Source organism: Passer domesticus, chromosome 3, assembly GCF_036417665.1.
Source record: "Passer domesticus isolate bPasDom1 chromosome 3, bPasDom1.hap1, whole genome shotgun sequence".
Taxonomy (NCBI): Eukaryota; Metazoa; Chordata; class Aves; order Passeriformes; family Passeridae; genus Passer; species Passer domesticus.
This window is the reverse complement of record NC_087476.1, coordinates 98689129-98707266: the sequence shown is the minus strand read 5'-3', so window position 1 is coordinate 98707266 and position 18138 is coordinate 98689129. Positions and strand designations below refer to the sequence as shown.

Genomic DNA, 18138 nt, shown 5'->3' with positions numbered 1-18138 from the left:
AGCCATGTGAAATCCAAAAAAATCTAAGCAATGGCCAAATCAGACCAGATTCAAAAAGACTCATCAGGTCAGCCTCAGCCAGAGCAAACCAGAGACCTACCTGAACTTGACCAAACCTAATTGAATTAGTACTTGAGTTAGGGGAAATAGAAAGGCTCTTGGGCAGAAAGGCTTTTTCTTTACTGCTTCTACCAACTCCAGGAAAAGCTCTGCTCTGGCTTTTCCCAGATAAGTGGGCCTTCTGCTCTGCCTTTAGGTGCAGAGCTTCCTAAAGTGAGAGAATTTCTTGGAGAACTTGCCACAATGCCACAGCATTTCAGCAGGGATGTCTTTTCTATCCATAGTAAAAGCCAAATAAGAGCAGAGAATCATCCTGTCCCACTACAGACTTCCTTAGGAATCTCTGGAAAGAAAATGGGAAATGGTATCCATTGTTACCACAGCACTGACTATGACTTTTCTGCTCTGGTTGACACCTGACACTAACCTGGATTTCCTCCTGCCTGGAGGTGACATGGCTGTGATCTGAACGAGGGGATTAGGAAGCTTTGTGCCTGTCCTTGTGCCTGTGCCACATGATCACAGTCAGCAGCACCAACTCATGGCCTTGCTGCTGTCCACTCAACAAGGTATCCAGTAGCAATCCCAGTCAGGAACAGTAATTGTCAAATGGAACAGCTCTTTGGAGACCGGGTATTTACCAGGCTGTCACTGTCCGCTGAAGTCCCTTATGATTTTTTTTCTCATAAAAACAAGGAAACAAACAACCCAGAAGAAATAATTTTCTGCCATCTCAACAGTTAGGATAAAACGTTTGTATTTAGACCTTCTCTTCTTCCCCATGCCTCAGGTTGAGCTCATTACTTTCCCCAGCTAATTAGCATGCAGCCTGCAGGTTCCACAGCATCAGCTAAATATAAGCCATCCTTTTATTTTTTTCTTTTTTGTTTGAGGGCTGTTGACAGGCTTTTTGTTCACTTGAAAGGTAGAGGATTAGCCATGTGAGGTATTCCTCATGTCTGTCTCCTGTCATCTCATTAGCCAGGCACACATCCAAGGCAATGCACTGGGCAAGGTGTCAGACAGGAAAATGTCACAGCCGGACTCAAGGAGTGAGTGCTTGGGCTCTCATTTGGCCACAGTCTAGTGCTGAGGACAGGAGCTTAGTTCTCATCACTCCTGGCTTCTCTTGCCTGCCTCTTGGCTCTTACAGGCAAGTTACCTCTCCTCAATGTGCTTTGTGTTCTCCACATTGTTTTTCTGGAACAATCCTGTTTGGGGAGAAGAGTGGCCTATGAATAGAAGAGCTGGAGGGGGATTGATCCCAGTCATCATCCTTTTGATTTAACCAGCCAGTACCTGTAAAATTCTATGAGATTTGCTAAGAAATTAGCCTCCAGCATTCATGGGGCAGTGATATGTGTCCTCTCCATGTCCTTTCATGCTTCTACCAACAGAGCTGGCCCCCATCTCTCTCTTGTCTGCCAGTTTGTAATGTTTTAGGAGTGATGACATTCCAGACTGAGGAAGAGTGAACACAGTTTCTGATGTTAATTTCTCATCATTTGGTGCCCCCTGTGTCCTTTTCATACCCATTAGGAGGACAGGGTGACATTAAGGGAGCCGCAGACCGCATTTCAAAGCCTAAGGGATCCCATCTTGGCTGAACTGTAGCTGACATTTCACCCACCCTGGGCTTTAAATTGCAGCAAAGACCCTCTGGGCATGATACACAACTGCTTTATAGAGCACTGAAACAGCATTTTCCAGATGGGATAATAAAGGAGGGGATTCTTTTTTTTCCAATGGCTCCTGTTGGAACACATTATGAAATCCTTTGTGAGAGGCTTTAAAAAGTGCCTTTAAAATTAATTCAAATGGAGTGGGACTTGGCAGAGTTTGAAGTGGAAGAAAAATGTGGGGAATGGAGAATCTCCAAACCAAGGGAAATAATTCCAGGAGCATGGAGAAAGCTTGTCAGCAGGATTAGATCTCTTTCCTCCTCCCAAAAAATGAAGCAAGACTCAGATTTCCCTCCTTGAAGCTGACACACAGGTCTCACATTTACTACCCTGCAACAACAAACAGCTTGGTGTGGACCCTCAGAATGTGCTTAAAGTGTTAAGATTGGTAGAGCCAGGGCTCTTGTGTTAGAGGTTTTCTGGGGCCTCACAGTTCTGCTGGGGAGCCTGAAGAAAGTGGGTGCTTTCTGATAAAGGCTTGCTGTCTGATTCTGATTATTAGAGGGTTTCTATAAGGAGTAAGGGATGAAATTTGAAGATAGGGATGAGTGTGAGAATTCGTATGGTAAGGTCTCGCCTACACATTGAAGTCTTCTCCAGAGAAAAGAAATGAAAATTAGTCCATGGCTGAAGCACAAGAAAGCTGGAGCTTCCTTTGGCCTTGGGAGAGGGAGGGAGGAAGGGAAGAGTGTTTAGGGATCTCCACAGTCTGCCAGTGAAGCCTTCAGGTGCAGTACACATCTTGTGTCATTGCTGTGATTTCCAAAAGCAGCATGCTGGTACTCAAAACAAAAAGAGAAGCTAGAAATCCTGTGGCTTGATCACTAGCTTGGCTCTGGTATCTTTTCCTTACATGCAGACTCATTGCTACACTAGAACCAATAGTTTCAAAACCTTGATTCCTCTGTGCCTGCTCCAAAGTTGATCCATATGTTAACTGTGCAAGCTGAGGTTTTCAAAGCTGAAAATATGCCTTGGGCTGTTTTAATGTTTCATCTAAATTGGGTCATTCATTTCTGAAGAGAAGATTAGGGAAAAAACAAACACCACTGCTCTGACCACAGTGAGCAAAATTCTGACAGATGGGTGGTTGGGAAGTGCAAGCCTACATGCTGGAAACAGGAATCAAATGTATGTTCGTAAAATGAATGTTTGTAAAATTCCACTCAACCTAACTAGAACTGCCCCAACGAAAAGCCATGCATCTTTGCAAACTCCGTGGCCCATCTATTTTTTTGTAGAGACTGGCTGTATCTGGACTGCTCTGTCCTCAGAAGCACCTGTGTTTGCTGAGCTTGCTCTGCCTTCCTGCAGCTCCTGCAGCCCAATTTGACAGCACTGCTAGAGGGCGACTTTCCTGGTGCCGCTGTTACTCTGTTGTATCATGGTAAAGTTTTCAGTCCACAAAGCATCCTACAGCACAACTGCTGAGAGCTGTTTCCCCACTTCCCTGTTTTCTAGAGGAGTATTCCCTGGGATGCAGGTGAGTGTAAGGCTGGAGGAGGCTCCCCCTCTAAGTGCTGCCTTAGTTACAGCTCCTGGTGAATATTAGGAAGGACTGAAAGAGAGAAATGCAATATGCAGAAGAATGATCTCATGCTGCCTACCCCAAGAGAGTGGCTTTCTTTCTTCCTCTGTCACTCTGCTCCTTGCTGTCAGGGAAAGGTGGCATAAGGTAAGACATTCATTGAGAGCAACTCATTTCTCCTTTCCTGAATAATGAGCCTGATTTGTGCTGTTCCTTATTATAACCAGATGGATTCATGCTTCAAACACATAAAATCCCATGTAAACCCTGAAAAATCAGACTTCAAGATCTTTGCAAATCTAGCATCTCAAATTAATGATAATTTTGAATGAATTTGGCTTTTTTTTCTGTCCCTCAGTTTATCAGGTGTGAAGATAATAAAGCCACCAGATTCAACAGGGAAAGCACTGATGAATAATTCATTAATACCTGTGGCACTCAAATGCTGTCATGAGCAGAACTTGGGAAAGGCTTTGAGGAAGATCTTGACTCTGCTGAAGGCTGTGAATGAGCTGGAGCCAGAAAGGAAGAGGGAAAACTGGGAGGATTGGAGCGGTGGGAGTCACCATGAGCAAAGAAAAATGACTACCTGTCATAGTGGTCACTCAGTCTGGAAACCTTCTCCCTGGGTCCTCTGAGGGGAGAAGACATGGGGATACTTCTCTGGGGGTGCTTGGTGATAAGAGTGGAACTGCTGAGGAACAACCGTGCCCTGATGACCAGGAATAGGATCCCCAGATGGGATAAGTGGGTCATCTCCATTACAGCATTCCATCATGCAATTTCCACTTAAAAAGAAGCACCAAGCTGAAGAGACAAATGGCTGTCCTTGTGGGATTGTGGTATTAAAAGAAGAACTCCACCAAGCCCTGACTCTAGTCTGTGTGCCAAGCTACAAGGCAGGACAATGTCAGCTGACTTGCCTGTCTCCATGCTGCTGGCCCTCATGACTCCTGCTCCCTGTCCACGGTGCAACCAGGCAGCTTGTGCCACCAGCCCAAATGCAACTAACGTGCCAGGGAAGGAAGAACATGTGTTAAATATTAAATAGATAGCCATTAAGCACTTCTGAAAAATTTCAGCTTGGGTGTACAAACTCACGTAACTGCTAATCAGTGGAAGATCTCCCAAGTGCTGGTTTGTGTCAACAGAGTGGATTAAATGATTGTGCACACAGTGCAAGGCAAAACCATCTCCAGGGCTTTGCTCCTCAGATGGGCTTCCTCCCACTGTTTCTGACCTCACATACACAGTTTTCTCAACACCCTAACTCTGTGTCTTTTCCCTTAGTGCCTCGAGGTGCTAAATTATTGAAGGGTTTAATTTCAAATGTCGACACTGCATAAGGACAAGAGTTTTCTCAGAGGTGGCTCACATATACAAAAAAAAAAAAAAAGGGGTTCTTTGGCTATAATGGTTCTCCAGTTGCTGGGCAATTCAAAACATCTGACATGCTTTTCATGGCACAGTGGTAGTATGAGCTCCCTTTATGCCACAGAAGTCCATACCTTACAAAAAAATTCAAAGTGACCTAAGTGATGGGAATGATCCATCTGGAGGATTGGTGGAGGTAACACCCACCCCCCGGTGATCCAATGTCTGAAACCCTGGTCACTCCAACTTCTTCCATGGTGTATCACCAGAACATCAGGACATGGGTCTGCAAGTGTCTCTTGACTGTCTTGGCCCCAGGTGGACAGCCTTGGTCAGGCCAAGCAGTGAGATGGTACTTGGCACCACGTCAGAAGTTATCTGATTGGGATAGAACTACACTTTCCAATAACCTGAGCAGTTTGAGCTAGTATTTGATCAAGAAGTGCCACAACAATGGTGTTTTCCATTTGAAAGCTCCAGTTTATTGAAATCCAGAGTGTGCAGCAATAAGAGCTGACTTCAATGATGGGGAAAAAAAATGTGCAAGAACATACATTTGTAGGGAAGGAAAAGTTCCTTGACTGTCAAAACCACAATGAAATATTTGTGGCTTTCAGTTTTCAGTAGCTTTCCATTCTTGAAATGTTACTTAATTCATACATAGAAGAAAAAAAAAAAGCCTTGAAAACTGTAAAGACTGAAGAGGCTGCATGAATAAAGGTCTGTAGCCTTGGAGCTGTTGGAGAGGCACTCTTGCCACACAAGAGCCAGGCTGCCTGTCAGGAGAACAATATCTCTCATCTCCTCAGAGGAGTGCCTGGGCAGGCTCTCAGCCCTGGAGTGGTAGCCAGCAGCAGGCTAAGAGCTCCCAGTCCAAAGGGCCATTTGGCAGAAAAAGGACACGTTTCCACTGGACAAAGGGAAAGACACTGTGACTCCCTCTCCTTCCTCTTTCCCCTCCCAAGCCACAGCTGGATCCATCCCTCTCCCCTCTCAGGCTGAGGGGAGGGAAGGGGAAGATTTGCCAGCAAGAAGGGCTGGGTGATAGCAGTCTGTTTGTAACCCGCGATAAATGCCAGAGTGCAGCCAGCGTGAAATGAAGAAATATTGCTTCTGGTAAATATTTATTTTATATCAGAAATTAGCATACCAAATGTAATTAAAACCAAATTTATGTGCACGTTCCCTCCCCCCCTCCCAAGTCTGTCAAATTACAGCTTAGAATAACTAGTCATAAAGAATGTGGCCTAATTAGCAAGCATCCCAGCCTACTGCTGCTGTTTGATAATTACCCTACAATGAGCTTCTGAAACAGGGATTTCATTCCTCCTTTCTGCCCTCCTCCAGACGAAACCAGCACCTTTCTGTTGGTGAATACCTGAGTGCCTGCATGCCAGAGCCATCCCTGAAATCCCTGGCTTTTCTGGGCTGGGGACATGTGAGTGACACCCGTCAGCAGAGCCACCCCTGTCACGTAGGGCACTTTTTGCAAGGCAGGCACTGGGGTGTCACCTGTGCTCCCCAACTCCTTGTCCAGGCACCCGGCGGCTTGCCTGAGGTGAGAAGAGTGATGGGATATGAGGGCTTGGATGAAGGGAGACTGAAGAGAGGCATCGGGAAGAGCAATTAAAAAGGTCTCAGGACTAACAGGGAAGTGGTTAATCCCGATCCGGCGTGTGGCTGCCTAGTTGCTCATCCTGGGGCTGCTCAGGGAGTGCCTGTGTGCAGTGAGCCTGCTGCCTCCCTTTGCCAAGGCATGCAGGAGATAAAAACCAGCTTTAAAGAGGGCTTGCCCAGTCTTAAATCCCCCCGAAATGACCCATTAGCTGCAGGGAAAAAACAAAACAAAACCAAACCAAACAACAACGACAACAAACCCACCAACATGAAATACCAAAGAAAACCCCCGACCAGATGGTGCCTTCTGAAAGACAGCCTTATTGCTACAGTAAAACCAAGGCTGCCTTCTCCAGCCCTGCACAGGTTGAGCCTGTGGAGAGGGGCTGCTGGCTCCTGGGGATCTGAGATTTGGGAATATGTGTAGCTCATTTTCTCCTCCTGAGATTTTTTACTCCCAGTGATCCCTACATCTTGTGCTCATGTGCACCCCTGTCTCACTCTGGCCTCTTCCTTGCAAATCCATTCTCCCCCGACAAGCATCCTCAGACTCCCAGGGGCAGGGTGGATGGGGCACAGACCCTGAGGCAGGTCCTCAGGAGACTGCCTGCCTCAGTCTGGTTGTCCCTGAGCCCCTGGCTCCCCTTCTCCCTAGGGCAGAGGACACGGTGCTTGTAGGACCTGCTTTGTCTGACTTAGTTTAAACACTGACCTTAGTATGAGACAAATGATGTCATGGAAGAGTCTGTTTTCCTCACCTGACCAAGCAGAGACCACAGGGTTACTTGCTGAGATAAGAAAAACAACAGTGAAATGAATCCTGTTCTGAGATCTTGTTTTCCCACAAATAGAGGCTAAGCAAGACAAAGCAGAGGAGAGGGGCAGGTAGTCACAAAGAACAACAGAATTAACTCTAATGGGAAGCGTTTCCCAAGAGGCTTTTTGAAAGATGCTTTTCATCAGCACAAGAGAGGCATTGGCTTTGTCTGCCTTTGTCTGGGGTGCTTTACCAAGAGGAGCGAGGGCACAAAGAGATGAGATTTTGGAGAGAGCCACAGCTGAAAGGGTCACACTGGAGCCGAGTTCTCTGGAAATTCAGAACATTCATTGCTGATGGTTTTGATAGCTTGGTTGAAAGGAGGAGTTTTAAGGGAACCAGAGGCTTTAGGGAGCAACCTTGTGCATATCTGGGAAGGCCCTAGGGACTTCTGTTCAAACCACCCACATCTCTAAGGGCAGAAGAAAAGCATTGTCTTACTGCTTCCATCCCAAGTGGGAGCAGACTTTGGATCCCCTCACGGGTTAATGGCTGGTGGGGCTCTTTGGGTGTGAGGAACACAAGAACTGCTGCTGGGCTGAGACGTGCTGGTAGCCTGAGGGAGGGCAGGAACAGAGGGAGAGGGACCTGCATGGCTTAGGAAAGCCTTCCTGAGACTCTGCAGTAGCCTCTGTCTCCGTGCTGACAGTGCTCCCAACTTTATGAAGACCTCCTTCTCTTCCTGAAGAGGGCAGAGAGGGTCTCCATGCTGACACTGCAAATGCAGCAGCCCCAGGCACCGGTTTCCTTATTGCTGTGCATGGCAGGGTCCTCCTGGGGATCCAGCAAGGAGGGTTATTGAAGATAGGGAAGGCTGGAGTTTCATTTAAGTCATTAGAGAATTCCTCAGGGAGCTGGAGGGAAGACAAAGTGAGAGGTGTGGTGGGGGAGAGAGAGGGAGAGGCAGGAGAAGAGGGGAGGGAGGGAGGGAGGGAGGGAAGGAAGGAAGGAAGGAAGGAAGGAAGGAAGGAAGGAAGGAAGGAAGGAAGGAGTGGGCAAAACAGGATGGAAGTATGGTGAAGTATCTGGAAAGTAGAAAAAGAAGAAGAAAGGGCAGAGAGAAAGAAGAGTGGGCAAGGAAGATGGGGGGGGGTGTGGTGGAGGAAGAACATCCCCATATCCAAGGATGAGGAAAAAAACCCTGGTACTTACCAAAGCAAGGAGCAGGAGGACTGCAAGTTTTTTTTTCCCTGGTGTGTGCTCAGGTCTTGTGGCTACCTGCTTCTTCCACCCCTTTTCCCTCTGTTTTATCCTGCTCTTTGTGTCACCTTCCCAGTGTTTGTCTCCTCAGTTAGTGCTCTGCAGCCATCTCCCTCCCCTGAATTGGCAGATTTTTAACCTTGGAGGTTTTTATTTTAATTTCTAACAGCAGTGAGAGCAGCATGGTCTCATTCACTCACTCTATTTTCCTTCTTTATTTTCTTGTTACCCCCTTTCATCCTCTTTTCCTTTTTTTCCCTTTTTGTTTTTCTCCCTTCCTTTCTTCCTTACATTTTTCTTTCCTTCTCTCCCTCTCCATCTCTCTATGTCCCTCCCTGCTTTTGAAATCCTAAAGTCTTTTCCATCCCCTGCTTCCCTGCCCTCAAAAGCAGCTGCTTGCAGAGCAAGGAAAGGAGCTGACCAGCAGTGGAGTGAGCTTAGCATCACAGGCTGTACTCTCATGAAGTTCTAATTGGAAATAATTCACTTGTTTTCTTTGGAAATACTTCCTCATGAAAAAAACCCCAAACCTTCTTTCCTATACACTTTTTTTTTTGGGGGGGGGGGGGGGGAGGGGGTTAGCAGATAGAAAAAACCAATCAGATATTATGCTTTGTAGATGGAGGAAAATCAGAACTTTATATAACAAATATCTACTCTCTTGTCTTCCTCTATTCCCACATAGGAAATAATTACATGCCTAAAAAAGTGAAGTATTTTCATGGATCATTTTGAAGAAAGTAATCTTTTTTGTGGTTGTAGATCAAAAGATAAAAAAAGGTAGTTTTAACAAATTCTGCTGGCATTCTGAATAGACAAAGCAAAATAACCTCACTGTAGCTGTTTCACTGCTGTTTTTTAGCAGGGGAAACTGAGACATGCCCAGCTCCATGGGCTGACTCAAAGGCAAGCTGTGAGTCTGTAGGAAAGTGAAGCATCATTCCTGGATTGCAGGCAGTGCCACACTTGAAATTACTTCCCTGCTGGCCATGAATCCCGTTCATCTCAGCAGCTCAACATCTCTGTGAAGCCCAGGAGGCAGAGGGAACCAAAGCTTTTCTTGCCCTGAGGGTGGGGGAATGGGAGAGGGGCTGGATTAACCTAGGCAGCTGTGCCTAGTTGCCTTACAAACACTGACCTCCCTCCAGGCTAAATTGCCCCGTGCTTTTCCCCCACCACACCCACTACATTTGACCTCACCTGCTCCAGCTGCATCCCACTCCAGTGCCAGCTGCAGCCTTGCCCTCAGGGCAGTGGGCACACTGGTTGAGAGCTGTCCAACAAGGATGTTTCTGCAAATGAGGAGGCCAGGGAGGAATGGGAAGATTTAATTGCTGAAGCTCAGTATGTTTTCCAGAGCTTGCAACACAGACTTCTTCAAATACGGGATGCGTCAAACCTAATTGCTCTCCAGGCTGGCCTGCTCCTTAATTAGAAAGTGTTTTAAAGTCCTGTGTCAACCCCCTGCTGATAAAACTGCTTTGCAGTGTGAAATGAGATCCAGCTGCTCCAGCACCTTGCAGCATTGCTAGGACAGAGGCAGGAACACAGGCTGCCCCCAGGGCAGTGGTGTTGTGGGGTTCAGGGGTGGCCTCTGCTTGTGGCTAACTCATCTTCCCTCAGCCTGTTTCCAAACAGAACTGTCCCATAGGATATGTGTACTTCCCTGGCATAGAAATTCTCCTACTCGAAATCCCAGTTCAGTGAGAACATGAGTGGTTGCCTTGGGTTCAGTCTTGAGGCTGGACAACAGGAGAGCATCAAGAGCCAAGCAGGGGAGCTGCTCCCTGTATTTTCCCTGCATCAGCCCTCCTGTCTGAGCTTGTCCAAGCTGTTGCAGATCCATGGGAGAAAGAGGAAGCAAATAGTTTCCAGCATAGCTTCTTCCTTCTGAATGTGCCCCCCTCCTCTGACTTTCCCCAGTCTGCCATTGTCATTTCCCAGTTGGCCAGCTCCACAAACATCTTAATTTCATGCCTGCTTGTCAGGGCTGCTTTGTGAAACATCTGAATGACATTAGCACAGTTAAGGAGTGTGACAGACTGAGGAGCAGCAGCCTCCTGTGATCTCCTATTCCAGATGGTTAAGTGACAAATCTCACTTCTGATATCTTAACTAGAGAGGTGCAGGAGGAAAATATCTCCAGGGAACACCAACACCCCACCCCCAGCTCTGAGCCTTTACTGGGACCAGGCAGCAGTTAATCCAGACAGAGGGAGACATGCAGCAGATGCCATGTTCTTTAGGGACCCTGGAAGAATCTTCCCCTCCCTCTGACTTGTTGCTGTCTCATATCAATTACATGGACAACCATAAACAGCTCATCCATACCCAGTGCTTTTTCCAAGTGTCTTTCACCCAGAGACTCTTCTTACTGGGGTGATACCCTATCACATTGCTTTCAGAGGGTGTTTGCAGTCTCATAGGAATGCTCCAAGCCTCAAGCCATTGCAGGGCATTTGGGAAATGAAACTGCATTCACAGCAGTAGTGAAAGGCAAACACTGCTGGGGTGAGATTAGAGTAAAAACCTGTGTGTGTGTGTGTGTGTGTGTGTGTAAGGGTAATGTAGCTGAGGCTCGTGAAGCCCCTGGCTCAGGGTTTGTAACCTGCTTGCGTCTTAACCACCTTGCTGGTTGCAGCCTTACTTTCCAGTGAAACCTCTCCTGGATCTCTCATTAGTGTAAGAGTCTCCTACTACCACCACCTCTGGGAGTGATACAAATGCACTGTATGACTGGTGCTGACAGGTTCAAACTCTGCTAGAAGGAAAAGCTACAAGTTTCTGGGTCAGCACAGCAATCGTGTGTGTGAATGTGCTTATGGGTTGCTGTTCTAACTCTTGAAATGCGGCTGACCACAGCCTGAAACACAGCAGCTGATTTGGAAGGACAGGACAGGAGGTAGCAGGGCAGGAAGCGAAATACTGTAAAACTGGGAAGGGGTCCTTAGTGATCACCAACAGCTGGAGTTGTGTGCCTCCTCTGCAGCAGAGCAGTGTTACAATGCTTCCTTTTGTCCATGCAATATAATGTAAACTCCCATCCTGACTCAGGATCTGGATCGTGAGATGATGCTGTTCTTTCTCATGCTGTAGCAACAAATGTATTCTGGGTCTGCAGGCCACAAAAAATTCAACACACAAGGTCAATATTTAGAGGCTGTGTCTCCTATGCTCCCAGTTCTGTTCCCATTGCTACAGTTACTGGATCTGTATGTTTGCTTCATAAATGCCCTTGCCTCCCCTAATCCCTGCTACCTCCAGCCTCTCTTCCCAAGCTCAGATACCTCAGGGGCAGAAACTCACAGAGCCTTTGCTGCCAGCTCACCTGGCTTGCTTGTGTCAATAACCTGGGCAGGGAGCTGAGCAGCTTTACTAGCCCCCAGACAGGGAGAAGTGTCCATCCGTCCTGCCCTGATGCAGCCTCCCATCCCTGAAGAGAGGGCTCCCTGCCTCATGGAGTGAGCAGCTGAAGTCGTTAGCAATTGGTCTGGGCAGTGGGAATGAAAGCAGCTGATCAAAAAATAAAACCAGAGACTGGGGAGAGGAACTAAATCTGGCTTTTACTGATCTTACATAAAATAGCAGCAACCTTAGATAATAAGTGGTTAGATAATTGCTTTTGTAAAATGCTTGGCTTTCAACGTAATGGTTGAAGGTTTCCTGGTGATGCCACATGAATAAATTTGGAGTCGATGCAGGTACTGCTTTTGTCTCAATGAGATGTTTGCTTTTGGTGGCAGGTGACTCACAATTGCAGCCAATGCTCTGTTCTGTGCTTGCACTCAGCTGCTGCAGTCTGGAGACAGGTCTGACTTGCTCACTCCTGAGAAGTGCTCACGGGAGGCATCCATCAGCATCTCTGCCTGCCTTCCTCCTGCTGTGATGGAGCACATCTGTTACTTCAGAAATATCCTTTGAGCCTCTTAGAAATAGAAATACATGGGAATTAGTATATGCTGTTGAAACCCTATTTTCTGCCCTCTGCAGATTGGAGGCAGAAATGGGGTTGGATCCAGACAGGATTACTCTGGATGGCTGAAAAGATCCCCAGTCTGGTCCCAGAAGAATGATAGGCAGAAAAATGAATGCAGGGCGAACAGATGTCTGAAACCTTGCCAGTGGAGAAATGTTTCCAGTTAGACACTCAAGGAAGAAAGGAAATGTTCAAGGGCCCAAGATAGGTGGCCTGGCCTGATTTGGTTCACCTGAGTGGCTCTGGGTGTAAGGAATCCCCTGCCCCAGCCTTGGCTGGAACATGGTGTTGCTCATTATCTCCAGCCCCTGCTACCCTCCCCAGGGATCCTGGAGAAAAGTGACAAGCAGAACAAAATGGAACCTGTGGGACTAGGGAAGACAGCAGCAAAGTCCCCAGCCATGAGTAAACTGTGCATTTTTCAGCGCTTTTAATCTCCTTATTATGGTAATGGGCTGATAACTGATTGTGTAGTTAAAATGGAATTTGGCACCAGGGCTGCCGTTTCTCTGACTTCAGAGAGATCCTGCAGTAAACAACCTGGTAAAGAGCTATAAGAGCTGATGTTCTGCTTCAAACCTGTGCTAATGGGAATATGAAGAAGTGCAAGAGAATAAAGGGAAGCTGAATTTATGTGGATAGAGGCATCAAATGGCCCTGGATAAATAAACCATTTCTTGGCCTAGAAAGGGGATGGTAAGAGAGGTCACCCTGTGGGTGGAGATGAAAAGGCATGGGAAAAGTAGGAGCTGTGCAAATAAAAATCTCTGGAGCCACTGCCTTCAGTGTACAGCATCTGCACAATCCTGCTGCCATGGCTGCACACGTAGCCTCAGTAGGCACCTGGCTGAGCTGACATTGGTGGTCCCATCATCCTCTTACCCCTGCAGGGGCACATCACATTCTTCTGATGTGGATCCCCTCTGTTAGTCCCAGCAGCTCACCAAGCCTTTTTACTACATTGCTTTTATTTTCTTTTTCTTCTGCTGTTTTATTAATTCATAGATGCTGATTTTTTATTGTCTGCTGTATTGCCTGCTATGAGGTCCAGCGTGAGCCAGCATTTTGGCTTAGCATTTGCCTTCCATGAATTTCTTTGAATTTTCCAAATATTTCAGAATTTAACTCTATTGCTTTACATGATCTGACAGCTTTGCTCCTATCCCATCCCATCCTATCCTATCCTATCCTATCCTATCCTATCCTATCCTATCCTATCCTATCCTATCCTATCCTATCCTATCCTATCCTATCCTGTCCTGTCCTGTCCTGTCCTGTCCTGTCCTGTCCTGTCCTATCCTGTCCTATCCTATCCTATCCTATCCTATCCTTCTGCATATCCCACTGATATCCCACTGTTCAGTGTAAGACTTACCCAACAAAGCACAGACTAATGCCTATGGCTTGTGGTTTGTTCTTGTATATTCACTCCTGCCATTGATTTGTCATCAAGCTGTGTTTCTACAAAGTAGGAAAGGGATTTCTATCACAGTCCTAGCAATTAAGTTGCAGAGGATAAGAAACACCAGTGACAGGGCTGCAAACCTCTCTTTGTCTCCATCCCTATAAGCATATTTCTTCCACACTACAGAAAAAGGTGGTGAAGAACTTGCCACTCACCCTTCTGAGATAGGTGACAGCTGATAAGAAAAACTGCAAACCCCTCTGGACTGCTGAACTTCCGGTACTTTCCTGGTTCCTTAATTCTGAGGGATTTCAGGTTGATGACCTGATGGCTGCAGGGAAAATCCTTGAGCAGTCCTGCTGGGTTTACCCCAATGAAGATCTGTAGTCATGTTCTACCAATTACTTTGCCCGCTCCAGTCTCCCTTTGAAAAACAGAAAGGAAAAAACATCATTATGAGGATCTGCTTTTACTTTTTTTCTAAATTCGCAGTCAAGTACATTTGTAGGGGACAAAAGACCCATTGAATTTCAAGGTCTTGGGCAGCAACTATTTCCTCCATTAAGCAAGCGGACATGGGGAAATGAGGGAATGTGTATTGATTGATTTTACCAAGGTCCATTATAGGTTGTGTGGATTGAAATATCAATCTGACTTTGACATTAGGCAGAGAGGAAGCTGGACTCCAGAGAGGATGCTGTAATGAGAAGGCACAGGCTTGGGTTTTTTGGTGGGCTCAGCAAGAGGAGGACAAACAGCGTCCCCAGGTGCCAAAACTGAGGCTGTGTTCAGATGCTGCAGGTAGTCACGAAGTGCTCACAAGCAACCCCCCAGCCCATCCTCTTCCACCTAGAGAACCACAGATGGTGTAGCCATGGTGAAGCCTCAGACCCCGCCATGAGCACACAGGGATGGGATTGCCCTGGCTCCCCAGGCACCCTCTGTCCATGTACTGGGCACTGAGAATGACACTTAACACAGCTCCTTCACAAGAGAAACTTGGGGACTGCACTCAGCCTGTCCCCGAGTTCTGGATGACTCTGGTCCTTGATAAAATAGCAGTATTTATGGAAGAGTCCACTGGAACCTACAGCCTGAAAGGTGCTTCTTAAGGAAAGTACTGGCTGTCTGGTATGATTAGCTGAGAACGCCATATGGAGGCTTTTATCCATCTGCACGTAGCATCTTCGTGTAATGAGAGCAGGCCTGCAGAAACTCCTTGCTGCCCTTGCTCTGCAAGTGCTGGGAAGCAAGCAGGTCTGAGGGCATTACACTGTGATGCCCAACAGGGTTCATGGGCTAATGGTCTCACATTCACCTTTATTCTTGGCATGTGTAGAATAAGGAGAATTCACTGTGTAAATAAGAGCGAGTTCAGCTCCTTTAGGCAAGGCACTACCACAAATCAAGCTGTGCTGGTGCACACAGCACATGCTAAGCTGTGGAACTCCTTGACACAAGAAATTAATGGTGAGAATAACTTAACCAAGCTTGATGACACATAGACAAACCAGCATGTGTAGTAATACAATCTTTTGATCCATGGACTAAGATGGAGTTTCTGTTCTAGCTCTTAGGTCTAGGGGGTTTTCTCAGCTGTTTTTTTCAGCCTGCTGAACACATACATCTTTGCTATGTGCATGCTATATGCATACTTCTATTTGCACTAGTTTTTTAGCAGGGGATTAGAGAGGTAACAAATGTTTTTAATCTGAAGGATGCTGCTTGGCTGATGTACCCTGAATCAGAAATGCAGCTCACAGGAGCCTATGAGATTTCTTTCCTTCCCAGAGCTGTCAGTAAATCCAACAACACCATCCTACAGGTCAAGCCCCTTAACCAGCCTGGCTGTTGTTTGGGAGAATTTGTGACCTTCTTCAGTTCTGACAGTTAAAAGTATGCTCTACCCTTCTGCTGGGAGAATCTCCTTGTCCATTTTTGCGTACACCCCAGCTCCCTCATCCCAAACTTTGAACTTGTCAGACATTGTCCATCAGCTTGGAACAAACAGATGCTGTTTGCTGCCTGCTCGGCTGCCTCCTTCCTAGCCCTGTCACTGTGGTTGCACACCAGATCCAAGGCAGTGCTCCCTGGTGTGAGCTGGGTTCTTGTCTTTTCCTTCCCCTCCACTGCACATCATTTGTGTCCTTGTCACCTCTCTGATGCCATGATCCCTTCTCCCTGGCCTCTCCTCATTAGATGCCACTTCCTGCCATCCCTTCCCTTGACACAGTCCAAGGAATGCCCGTTAGCATGAGACTTCCCCTCCTTGCAAGAAGTCGCAGCCGGACCCACTCCTTTTCAGCTTAATGTCTAATTTTAGCATTACTTTTTCTTACAGCTACTCTTCCCATAAGGTTAGAAGTGTCCCTGCCCTGTCAGAAACATTATTCTCTTGGCAGCAAGCAGATATTTTGCCATCAAAAAAGCCAGGCTTCTCAGAAACAAGCAACCTTAATTAGGCATTATGGATGCTGTGATGTAGGGTCATTATGCTGGGCTGGCGTGGAAAAGCTCACACCCACACCAGCTGGGGGTCCCTCCCCAGCCCTGCACTGGGCAGCAGAGGGGTCTCCCTTTCCTGCCTGGCACTGCTCCGTGACTGTGCCTCCCAAGACATTCCACACAGACCTGGACTAATGCCATCTAAGTGCTGCATCTGGGAGCAGCTCCCTCTTTTCCTTCCCAGTTCCCAAGGTGTAGGTGATCCCTGCAGACTCACCTCGGTCCTTACCCAAAGGTTTTTATTCTGTTTTTGTGTTTCAGGGAGGCATTTAAGTGCTGGGGAGAGCAAAGTGCAGCAGAGGTCTCCCCTAGCTCCTCTGGGAGAACGATGTTCTTTCCCAAGCAGGCATTCCTGGGTCATTCTACATCTCTGTGAGTATGGCTTTTCAGAGAAACTGCCTCTGTCCTCTCTGAGCTGACTGACACCCTCTGTGAAGTGAGCTGCCTTTTGGTAGCACTGCACTCATGGTATGACAGGGCTGTGTATTGAGGTTCTTTGTGAAGAAAGGCAGCCTATGAATTATTTAAGCACCTCTGTTTCTGATTAGCTTATGACTAATGCTCATTGCACTAACCCCTGAGACATAGCACGTTAAAACTAATGCAGAAAATATAATGGATTTAATTGCTTTCTAGGTAGCAAGGTACACACAGAGCTTTTGTGAACTCTTGTGTTTGTTTTGCTTTTAGTTTTAAATAGGTATGCTGCAAGAGAGCTCAGAAAGTCTGCTCAGGGATTGGGAGTCCACAGTGGGCCTGAATCATTTTTCAAGGTCAACAGGGAACAACAGGGAATGAATACCACAGCAGACAAGGGAATAGGAGAGAAATCTTCTTCTGATTTTACATTAAGGTTTTAAAAGCTTTAAAACCAGGAGCAAGGAGGAGAGATTGCCTTGAGATAGCCTAGGGAATGAAGGGTGCATAAGCAACACCAGAAAATTTTACATCATGATGAAAAAGCATGGAAAATAATGTTGGTGGAGCTCAGAAACCAGAGCCTGATGTTAGAACAAGTTAATAAATGCCTAGTGTGCACTGACCTCTTTGTGGTCTGTGGCTGGAATTGGAGGACATTTCTCCTGCTGGAGTGGATCTATGACAATCCCAAGTACCTACCTCTTACCAGAGAGTGTGAGATTTACCTAACAGCTCAACTACTATCTGCTGTATAGATTGAAGACACCAGCTCAGGACCTGGCAATTCAGATATTCAATGAGCAGTTTCATGTAGGATTTGGATTTTCAACTACCGTTTTCCAAATTATTCCTGTACCTATTAGCATACCCCCTTGCCAGGTGGGGGTGTGCTAATAGGTACAGGAATAATTAGTGACCCAACTATCTTTGGGTCACTGGAGACCACAGATATCTTTTTGTCTGCTTCCTTTCTTTCTGTGGGTCAAATGAGTTGAAAACTCTTAGACTGTGCTTCTTTATTCACATGCACTGACTGTTAGCTGTGTGTCCCTCTGGGTACCTGTGTGCTGGCTTATTAATCACCTGAGTTATATTTGATAACTAAGGGTCTTCATCACAAAACCCAAGCAGCAATAAAAAAAGAAAACTTCATTATTCATTTTATTATTCCACAATAACAGAGCCACCTGTGCCATGTGTCCCAACGGTGTTAATTTTCTGCAGACCTTTTCCTCAGCTGAGCTCCCAGTTGAACAAAAGCCACTTAGAACAAAAGTTTGGGGTCCAGAAGGAACATCAGGGTATTCCCTGCTGGGAACCTCAAAATCTCCTTCAAAACTTGCATCTGGTTCCAAAACTTCTTCCCCCCCCCCCCCCCCCCCCCATATAGGTCCTGTTTGGGTTCCTTCCATCTGAAGGAACACTATTTCTTGGGTTTAGCAGGATTGTCTGAGACCCCACATAGCATCAAGAAAAAGAAAAAAATATGTTACAACAAAGACAAGAAACAAGGTCTCAATAGCACAATGTGCTATTCATTGAACTAAAGAGCAT

General features: G+C 46.5%; 1 protein-coding gene across 1 annotated transcript in view; it reads right to left on the bottom strand.

Annotated features, from left to right (window-relative positions):
• Positions 1 to 13897: 13897 nt before the first annotated feature.
• The window catches only part of MDGA1 (MAM domain containing glycosylphosphatidylinositol anchor 1), a 174549-nt gene continuing 170308 nt past the window's right edge, over positions 13898 to 18138 (bottom strand). Inside the window, exon 19 of the transcript XR_010359290.1 lies at positions 13898 to 14083. The gene's annotated coding sequence lies outside the window, so the exon portion shown is untranslated. The remainder of the gene's footprint in view (positions 14084 to 18138) is intronic.